Source organism: Saccostrea echinata, unplaced genomic scaffold, assembly GCF_033153115.1.
Source record: "Saccostrea echinata isolate AGI-Se365-2 ecotype Australia unplaced genomic scaffold, CSIRO_AGI_Sech_v1 ptg000005l, whole genome shotgun sequence".
Lineage (NCBI taxonomy): Eukaryota > Metazoa > Mollusca > Bivalvia > Ostreida > Ostreidae > Saccostrea > Saccostrea echinata.
The window spans coordinates 4,168,542-4,180,117 of record NW_026889754.1 but is presented as its reverse complement, the minus strand read 5'-3'; positions in this window follow the sequence as shown (position 1 = coordinate 4,180,117).

Below are 11,576 nucleotides of genomic sequence, written 5' to 3'. Positions count from 1 at the left end.
ACCATTGTTATTAAGCGAATTAAAAAGGTTTATATCATTATTTAGAATTGTATCTAAAAATAACTTTTATAACGGCATCGGTGAACAAGGCGTAATAAAATTGATATTTTGAAATGTATAGAAGTTGTATATGCTAATGGAATGTCGTCACTGTTCGTCAATAGAACTTTGTACGGGGACCTGGAGATGGGATGCCTCTTCAGTTGAAAGGTTGTGCGATCGTACAACCTATGTCTGTAACACTCTCGTAGTCTCACCACCAATGTCTACAACACTTTCGTAGTCTCACCACCAATGTCTATAACACTCTCGTAGTCTCACCACCAATGTCTATAACACTCTTGTAGTCTCACCACCTATGTTGATCTCACCAGCAGGACGATTCCCAGCAAGCGAGCCTTGTATACGTGTACAACTTCCTATCGTCTTCTGAAAGGTTTGCGCGGTCCTTTTTAATGATGTGCAATCTCCACCAGTTCAGCTAATGGATCATTCATCTCAATATAAAAATCACTGTCTTCATGGACTGCAGGTAATTGAAGGATTGTAAACAATTCTTAATCAGCATCTTACACATTCTGATAACAAGAGGAAAACAATATTAAGTTACATTCTTCATGTGCACATATAGTATTACCCAATTTTGTTCCATTTTTAAATATTCATATTTTATGCGTTTCTTGGTATTTTACAGCAGTAACCATACAGTAGTAGTTGATTTAATCAAGTTTAGATCCCACCACATATAGAGTCAATGTTGATATAAAAACAAAAAACATATTTTACTGGGTAGGATGTTCACAGTTCTTAAAGAATATGTATATTTTTCATTTGAACACATTGCATTTTTTCCAGAAATTTTCTTGCAATTTTTATACTCTTCACTTTTTTCGAATTTTTTTTTACGAAACTGTTGTACATAGGTCATTGGTAGTTTTCATTTGTGAAAACTTTCGTTTCCATATATACTGGTGTCTCATTATATCGCGGTACTTAATTTTTTTTACATAAAAATTATTGAACATGTATATTCTACTACTGTACGCGCACGCTGTAAAACAATCAAATGTTCATAGTGATTTTTTCCTACAAATCGTGGAGTAGAACAGGGAGACACTCGATGATTTTACAAAATATTTGGATTTCTCAAAAGCATGCCTTTTTCAATTGAACAACATTAACTTTAACAGTTTATTTTTTGCAGCTGATTTATTACTTATATCTGAATCAGTAGGTGGGCTACAACAATGTCTTAATTCATTGGAAAGATATTGTGGTGACTGGAAGTTAGAAGTAAACACACAAAAAATAATGCTATGGTATTTTCTAGTAAAAACCTTAAAGAATTGATTTGTAAAACAATGAAGTTTAAAGAAGATGTTATTGCTTTTGTTGATGAATATAAATATTTTGGTGTTGTCCTAAAAAATAATGGTAAATTGAAATATGCATAAGAGAATTTAGCAGGTAGAGCAATGAAAGCATATTTTACAATCAAATCAAAATTACCAAACAATCTTAGTCTCTCAGGAAGGGCTCAGTTTAAGATATATGAATCATGCATTATGCCAATTTTGACTTATGCTTCGGAAATCTGGATAAGTGATTAAAAAAAAAATTACAAAAGACTTTGATAAAACTCCATTCGAAAAAAAAAATCAAAATTTCATTTGAAAGACATTTTAGGTGTCCATAATAAGGGTTCTAATTTAGCAGTTAGAGTAGAGTTTGGTGCACTTCCCATTATTTTCAGAATATATAAATTATTATTTAGACATTATTACAGATTACAGAAAATTGTTTCATATCAAGAGAACTCAAGCTTGCTTTTACAACATGCATATTTAGAGGATGAAAAACTTGCAGGAAATGGAAAAACATGTTGGCAAAACTGTATACAAACTATACTTGATGAAGTTATTTTTTCAAATGCTAATACATTATCAATAAATGACTTTGAAAATAATTTGAAAAAAGTATTTTGAGAATATAGTTTTTAGGGATATAAGACATATCAAAGAAAAGGTAATGGCAAATTATCATTCTACAGCCAGTTAATAAGTCAAGGAAATCTAAACAACCTTGAAATTCAACCATACTTAAATTTTTTCCATTTCCTGATGAGTGATACCAGAGGATGAGTGAAAGGAAATATATCAGTAAGAAAAGACCGTTGAGGTCCATTCATCGCTTACAAGGCACTGCATTTGAGAACTTCCTCAATGCAAGCCAGCCATCTTGCCGTACAAGAGTTATATGGACCATGGAAGTTTAAAGTTGTGGCTTCTTGATCAAATTGGGCAAGTGTTCTTTAATTAAGGCCTATATTGTAATGTCATATCTCAATGTAGTATCATATGCTTTTTCTAAATTAAAAAACACAGATGAAACAAGCTCTTCTCTTAATATCCGCCGAAGTATGGCAGCAATCCTTGTTCCAGTGGGCATTTACTACATAGCCCAACTTCCATACCCTGCACAGTGCAATTTGGCTTTGCTTTACATTCATAGCAAAGTTTTAAAAGATTAAGGTGATGAGGAAGAAATTTTTTTTATGAGGAGGACGACAGACTTCACACGGACATTTCGTCTGTGAACTTTGGGGAAATTAACCTGGTAGGATAGTTATTCGCTTTTTCTACTGTAATGCTAAATTGGCAAAGAGAAACAATTCCGATTAAAGTTTTTTTTTTTTTTTTAAATTTCATTTCCCAGACCTATACTATAACATTTGAATTCCCTACACGAATATTTATGGCAGCTGCCAGGGATGGGGCCCTGACTAAGCTCCATCGAAATACAATTATAGCATAAATTAGTCCTACATCATCTCGGAGGATGATGACATGATAATAATATTACTTGTAGATGAGAAATAAGTTTAATTAAACTTTAAAAAGTTTATTTATTATTGTATGAATATTAATACATTCCCATTGCTGTCGAAAGGGGAAATCACATACATTCACTCAGTCCTTGGGTTCCCCTTCAGCAGCACTACTAGAGGGACAGAAACCGTCTAGCAGCGGGAATTATTTTATTTTTCTTATAAAAATAAATTTATTTAATGCATAGAGATTACATGAACAGATTTTTTTTAGTTTTATAAACTTATATCTATATACTATAACAAATTAGAGTAATTTTATAAACTTTCCAATAATATCTACATTTAGAGCATAATTACAAAACTTAACTAGACCTTTTTTGTCGTTCAACAAAAACGGAGGGCTTTTCGACGCTTTAAATCTCAAGGACCTTAAAGAGCGATAACTCTAACATAATGAAAAACTTTAAAAAAAAAATAATCAAACCGGATCAAGTCCTCAGCAGCTTATAAAAATGGAAATTTAAAGAGCATGTAATTCTCACTAGAGCTCTGCAAAGGGGGGTAACTCTTACAATGTTATTTTGAAAATTACTAAAAGTTACTATATTTCAGATCTCTAAAACACCTATAAGGGGTCAAAAAGTGACCCCACGGACCATAATTTTTAAACTGTACCCATTATGCTTAACTCGGCATCGAAATCTGTTCAAAAATTCATTTAGAAATAAAAAAGTTACATGGGAAAATCAGTTTTAAATATTAGCCCCTTGAAATGCCTTATTTTTCAGAATTTCATTTTCAGGCCCTTATCGGGTTGAAGCATTATCAATGTCATTATTTCACTCAATCTTCACAAGAATATCTGATTTTGTTTAGGAGATACCGTGACATGTGCATTTTTGCATTTAACACGGGAACTCCCATAGACAAATTCAGAGATTCATAAAAGCGGATGTACTTGTCATATGCATACCAAACTTGAAACCTAAAGAGTATGTAAGCCCGCCAACAGATGTGCAAAGGGAGATAACTCTTACTTCATCATATTTGAAATAAATAAAAATTTCATTATTTCAGTCCTCTGTAACTCCTACAAGGGGTCAAAATGTGACCCACGGACCATAATTTTTAGATTGTACTCTTTAAGCTAAACCCAGAATAGAAAACTGTTCAAAAATTCATTAAGAATTAAAAAAGTTATGGGCAAAGGTCAGTTTTAAACTATGGCCCTTAGAAATCCCTTATTTTCCAGAAATTCATTTTCAAACTCTAATGGGGTTGAAACAATATCACAGTCATTATATCACTCAATTTTCACAAGAATATCTTGATTACTTTAAGAGATATCGTGAAATGGACAATTTTCCATTTAACATGAGAAATCCCATAGACAAATTTAGAGATTCATAAAACCGGAATTACTTGTCATATGCATACCAGACTTCAAATCTAAAGAGTATGTAAGCCTGTTAACTGATGTTCAAAGGGAGATAACTCTTACTCCATTCTTTTTGAAATAAATAAAAATTACATTATTTCAGTCTTCTGTAACTCCTATAAGGGGTCAAAAAATGACCCCACGGACCATAATTTTTAGATTGCTTTCTTTGATTTGAACCCAGGATAGAAAACTGTTTAAAAATTCATTGAGAAATAAAAAAGTTACAGGATAAAGTATGTTTTCAATGTTGGCCACTAGAAATCCCTTATTTTCCCGAATTACCTTTTCATGACCTAATGAGGTCGGTACCGTATCAAGATCATTCTACACTTAAAATCTCACAAGAATATCTTGATTGTTTTAAGAGAAAACGTGGTACGACTGATTTCAATTTAACATAGAAACTCCCATAGACAATTTTCTAAGACCCCTAAAACCGGAAGTTCTTCTTGGATCGATATGAAACTTACACTATATGTTCTACTTATTAGTCTTAACATATTTCTATGCTCAAAATAATTTTGAAACCTTAATTGTGACTTTTAAAAATTTCATCCCCCCTTTTTGAATGTTTGAAGTCTTATATCTCAGAAAGTATCAGTGGCCGAAAATCACCATCGCTAACTTTTTTGTAGGTATTGGTGTATAGAATTTATATCTTGAATTTGAGAGTTTAGTCTTTGAAAATGAGAAAGAATTTAGCTTCTTTAGAAATTTCAGTTTTTCTTTAGCAGAAACCGGAAGTGAGTAAACCGGAAGTTCAAAACATTACATACGCGAGACATTTAGGTTTCCTTTCCATTGGTTATGAAACAAAATACCTATTTTCAAAGGTACTCCTTAAACGCTGAACGAAAAAAGTGTTAAGAAAAAGAATAATAATAATAATAATAATAATAATAAAAAAGACGAAAACAATAGGGCTTTTCGCCTGAAAGCGAAAAGCCCTAATTACTTTACACCAAAATACTGTAGATTTTTTTATATGATGTACAACATTATATTCAGTTTCGTCAAGATTTTCTATTCTACAAAACATTTTGTATTTATATATTTTTAATGCAATAAAGGAAATAAAATTGTTCAGAAAGTATGTTTTCTGGTTACGTTCAAAATAAAAACCGATAACAATGTCTTTCCATTGAATGTTAACTTTAAACACAGTTGAAGCTATATCCCATATATATTTAACATTTCTACATTCAAAAATAAGATGGTGCATGTCTTCTACAGCAGAACAAAGAGAACACTTGTCTGTGGTATCCTTTTTCCACTTTACCATATATTTTTACAACAAAGTAAATTGTGCAATAATTTGTAATTGAATTCCGCAATGTTTTTATCTATAGCCAGTTTAATCTTTTGCTGATAAATAGATTTCCACATTTTTTGACTAAATTTGAACATTTCTCCAAGTATTCGCTGATGTTTTGGTGGAATAACTTTTTTACTTAGAAGGATATCATAGAAAAATTTACATTTCTTGCTTTCAGCCCTACAATTCCGATTAAAGTTGAATGATGTTTATTGTAGAGTCAGCAGATAGAAAGAGAATTAATAAAATTTGTTACACTAAAATTAAAATAAATAGATACAAGTAATTATCGAAAAAAAATATTTTAGATATGTAAATAACTTTTGAAACAACCTGTAGCGAAACCCGCTATGAAAAGTATGATTACAAAACAACAAATAAAGATCGATCGGTTATATGAAATCATTCATGCGTAGCGCTTAACTAAGTTTTTACAGTTACAAAAGTTAAAAATCAAAAGTAGACAATAAAATCAGAAAACTTACAAACATTAAACGTCTAAGACAATGTTTACAAATGGTAAACTGCTGATATCGTCACACAATCCCCTGAGGTGTAATGGGTTTCAGCATTTGTACCACAAAGACAGACTTTGGCTTGGCTTGGTATCTTTCAGTAAAGGAGATCTTACAGCAAAGTTACATCCTGCCTATAGCGAACTGGAGACACCTATAGGAAAAACATAAAGATTTTGCTTTGTGTTTTACAATATAGACAGATGTAATTTCACATTGTTATAAATTTACAATAATAAGTGATAGTTCATATTACTTTTTATGTATGTCTATGTATTTGTCAGAACAATTAATCAGAACAATAAATTTCCAATATTTTAAGTATGTTTATATATATTATTACCATTACAATCTTTCCCTGAATGGTTGATTTTTCGGTGGATTTTAAAGCTCTGTCAAGATCAACCTCTAATCCACCAACTGGTCTTTCCTCTGGAAGGGGTGGCAAAACTTTTTTTCTATTTCAGGATCTACGTCCACAGGACTTGTATATGCAGTAAGTGATCCAGAGGTTGCCCAGAATATGTCTTTGTCTTTTTGGACAATATTGGTAAACTTAAAAGACATCCCTTCCTTGATTGTATGGAACTTTCCTCTGATAAATTCTTAAATGGCAATATGTCCTCCCTTGCAAACCAATGATGTTAAAAATCACTATTTCTTTATTTTGGGTCTTGTTAGTGTACGACTGTAAATCTTTGGATTTCGTCACTATTGTGAGGCTCCTTGTTACTAACTGTTGGTAAGCTTCCGCCTACATGCAAAAAAAACTTAATATATGCATGCAATGTTTAAAACGTAAAAACACTTTTTACAAAATAATTACCATATACCAGATTATTTCCAATTCTGAATTAAAAGGTTACAACAAAGTTAAAAACATAAATGTGCTGTTAAAGATTAGTAATTCTGGACCTTATCAGAATAATCTGGTATTCAATGAACATGTCAGTTTGGTACAACATCACAAAGAAATCTCAATGTGACAATCAATACATGACACAGGTTATATAAAATATTTACAAGTTACATTATGTACATGATGTAGCATATTTTCAAAACCATTTAAGTATTACTTCCTTTCTTCAATAATATTTTTCAGCCATTCATATTCTTCAATCACAATTTCATTTGCTAGAATTCTTGAAGGGTCTAAACTTAAAATAAATAACCCCTGCAAAGTTCCAACTCCACTCGGTGCAAGATATGCCATTCCTTTTTCAGAAACATCAGAACCTAAATGAATTACAGCACTGTCAAAAGATCAACCTTTAGCAACCCCAGGATAATACCAGTGGAAATTGCATTCTTACAATTTGTCGACCTCCGTAAGAAAATTCATACTGTACACACTCAATAGGAATGGGATTATGCAACAATGTACTATTAGCACAGTTTATTCTAACAACATTTTGGTCTTCAAATAATACATGTATTTTTTGTTGGTTCAGCTTGCCTTTGGTTTCTTCTTTTATTTATTAAGGTCTTCCGTTTCCAACGGAAGACCTTCTACTGATTCTGATGATTAAGATTATTCTTATTTTTTTTTTTCCTAGACGCCAAATTTGAAGCTTCATATCTTCCTCATTCTTGAACGGATTTTTTTCAAATTGTTAGAGGTTTTAGACTTCCCCAAACCCTTTTAGAATACTGTTACACAATTCGGAAATTACCTTCTATTTACGAGTTATTCCCCTTTCATTGAATTTTGCATGCCTCCGATTTCCAGACAAAGGCTCAGAAATGGTTATAACTGGAGCACAAAACCCTTTGAAATTGAAAAGAGGAAGCATTGAAGTTGTGCACATCGGTTTTTGTTTTTTGATTTTTGCATTAAAAATGGCGCTAGAGAGGGGTCAAAAGTTAGAACGCGGAAAACAGCAAAAAAAATTGACATATTTTCCTTTATATCTTGAAAACTAGAAATATTTTGTTAAGACATGTAGAACAAAAGTTGTGCATAATTGCAAGGGCTTTCATATTATACTATTTAAAAGGGGCTGGCCCCTATGATTAGGGACCTTGGGCCCTTAAAAGTTTTTGCTTTATAACTCAAAAACGGTAAATGTTTCCATCTGGATCTTGCGGACAAAATTGTTCTTTTACACCTTTTTGATCTAATGAAAATGTTTTTTGTTCGAGTATACCATGGATATTGCGTAATACGTATTAGAAAGCAGGTGTATAACTTAAACAGACTTGCTATCAATAATATACCCTGTGGTATTTAATGTTAATTTTCTTTTAAATAAGGTTTAAAACGTGGTTTATGGTTCACTATTAAATTATTTATTACAACTAGTCTTTCTTTTCTTCTTTTTTAAATTAGATTAATGGTGTTCAAAAGCGGAGAATATTAAATCTATCTTTCTACGTTTATTATTACAACAAACTTTGTAAGTGATTTTAAACTGTATGCATTGAATAATTCACGATCATTAGCTGTATGCATATTACGGTCTCCATGTTCAGCTCGATGTTTACAGTTATGTAACCCAACGCGCGAATCCCACGCTGTTGATCGAGGTCACCAGTGTACTAGCCACCTGTGGCCATAAACAAAGCTAGTATTTGTGATCGCGTATAATGTCAATTTTGTACAAAGAGCTATTAATTAATGGAAAGTTATGTTTTTAATTATATCGAATCAGTAAGATTACTTTACCGATCTTTTATAATCTTAATTCCAAACACTGGTGCTTAAAATCATTTTGAATTTTTCTGTTCACGCAACAATACATTTAAAAAAAGTATTGCTCTATCCCGTGTTGTTGTATTTTAATTCATCTGCAATTGTAATTGAATGAGGGCTTCGGTAAATAATTGTAATTACTACGCATGCTACGTACATATTATTTTTACCATCACTCCTGTGAATGTCCATTTATTATTTATAAAATTAAATAAACATTAACATAAATAAAAATTCCTTCAAATATACAAGTACTATAATTCAAGTCTTCGTAATATAGCAAACAGTTTCATCCATCTCTGCGCTTTGTGTCTTAAGTGTTGTAGTCCAGTCCTCGTTTACATACACGTGGCCACAGAGAGCAGCGGGCACCTCGATGTTGAAATACATTGTGTACTCTGATAGTTGCTCTACACAGCACAAACAACTAACATGTACATGCAGTGTAGTAATTGGCAAAGATTGTTTGAAAAATATAAACTCGCATGTGTTCGCTACGAAGCATTCATTTTAAAATTTTATTTACATGTAGATACCTTATAAAGAACAAAATAAAGTAAATGTATAACACCTAGAACAATGTTTAAAAATTAAAATACAAATATCGTGTGCTCGGGAGGGAAGATGGCTTGAAAGGGTGTGTCTGTGAATGCTAAGATGAAATATATGGAGATAACGAACAGTATTCAAGCTCAAAAGTCCATTAATCAATACAAAATAGGAGCAGAGCAAACACGGACCTCCAAACATCAGAGGTGGGATCAGGTGCCATGGAGATCTAGCAACACACTTTGCAAAGTTAACGCGGCTAGGATAAGGCTGTCCGAAGAATGTCACAGTGTACCAGCCGTAGTAACTTCTCTGAACTACCTAGATATGACGTCATAATGGCATATGACGTCAAGTCACTGCAAATTTGAGCAGACATGACGGGGAAAGTGTCACAACTTTTTCATTCCTTTCACATCACTTTTATAATTTTTTTACGTTGATGTTTAATTCATGTGTCTGGATTGTTGTTTTAAGACTGTTATGACGGTGAAATTTGCAGTATAATATCGTTATTACTTTTTCTTGTCTAACATTTACGTATTCAAACAATTACAAAAAAAGAATGTGAAATGCTCCCCCTTACAGGTCCGTAGACAGAGTTAGAATTTATAAATCTTATATATATATATTAGACTGACACAAGTGAATAATAAGGATTAATTGAAGATATTCTGTGTGAATCTACTAGAGAAATATATCCTCTAACTGAATTTTGCTGGGGAATTGTATGTAATTTTTCCCATTTTGTATAAATTGCGATGAAGAGTTGAAAATGACCCCTTGTATGTGGGTAAGTTGAATTTCTCGTGAAATATTTTCTTAAGAAATAACATTCAGACTTGCCCCCAGCACTTTATATATACCCAAGAATACGTTTGATTCATTTATGTAACAAGCCGTTCACAATAATTTTGTTTTTCACTTGTGCCGATGCGATTTTTGTGCAACATTTAAGAAAATTTAAAAGTGTCCGTCACGTGATCAATACAGTCCTGTGACATCACAAAAATGCTTTTTTATATTTACCTTATTCAACTCTCTTTACAACTTAACTGTGTATGTATTCATAGATTACAAATTGAAATCAAAACATAGCTCAATATAAAATAGTATATAAGCCTTCGGACAGCCTTAACATAGCTGCGTAAGCATACTTGTGTCCAAATCCTTTAAAAGTGGGGGCAATCCCCAATCCTCGCACCCTTCCTTTTTGAATCTAAAAATATATACCATACTGAGAGTTGTATATAGAGCGGGAATATTATTTAATAGTCCTTAAAGGCACAACTTAAGAAATGACATAAATTTTTTTTAGATAAGATTGTTTCGCGATACAGCTGTGATAAATCTTAGGAACTTCTAAAGTTATAACTTAGGCATATCTTAAGATATGTCTTACGACATAACTTAGGAAACGTTTTTGAAACAGGCATGTCAAGCATTCAGTCAGATCTATTACGACGTCCATATTACCATATAAGAGAATGAAATTTTGTTTTGTATATAAAATGGTTATTACAAATATGCTTGTTACAAAAATGTATGTTGAAATCTTCAAAAGCTATCGAATTATTTACTTCTCGCAACAAATATTGATTTGGTTCTAAAGAAATTGATTTCCGATTCACAATATATCTGCATGCGACATTTTTTTATAAATCAGAAATGGTCAAATGAACATGATGAATGAATTAAGCGTCGAAAATTAGGGTGGGACAAGCCAGACGTACGGTAATCATATAAAGCCATAAGAATAATTCTGCAATAGAAATTCTTATTTTGGAATGTTTAACTAGCTTGCGTGAAGAAAGAAATCTTTCATTTTCTGAGTTAACATTTTTTATCTCTGATTTTCATTCTAGGCCGAAATATTTAACGTACATCTTATCTAAAGATTTTCCTCGAATGACGTCACACTTTGTTTACAATTGATGTGAATCTGAGAATTTGGGTGTTGATATTAAGAGAAATAGCAGGACAGGCTTATGTGGCTTTAAGCAGGGTGACAACTGAGAGGGGTTTAAGTATTTCTGTTGCAAATGAACAGATTTTCCATAAGAAAGTCAATGCTGACATAAAGATTTCAGATGCCACGTCTAAAATGCAACATCTTTTCACAGTAAGCAGTCAAGATGTACCATATAGATCAATTGTTTTGCACAACAATCAAAGCTTACAACATCATTTTGTTAAATTACTACATGATGTTAGATTTAGAAAAGCAGATTTAA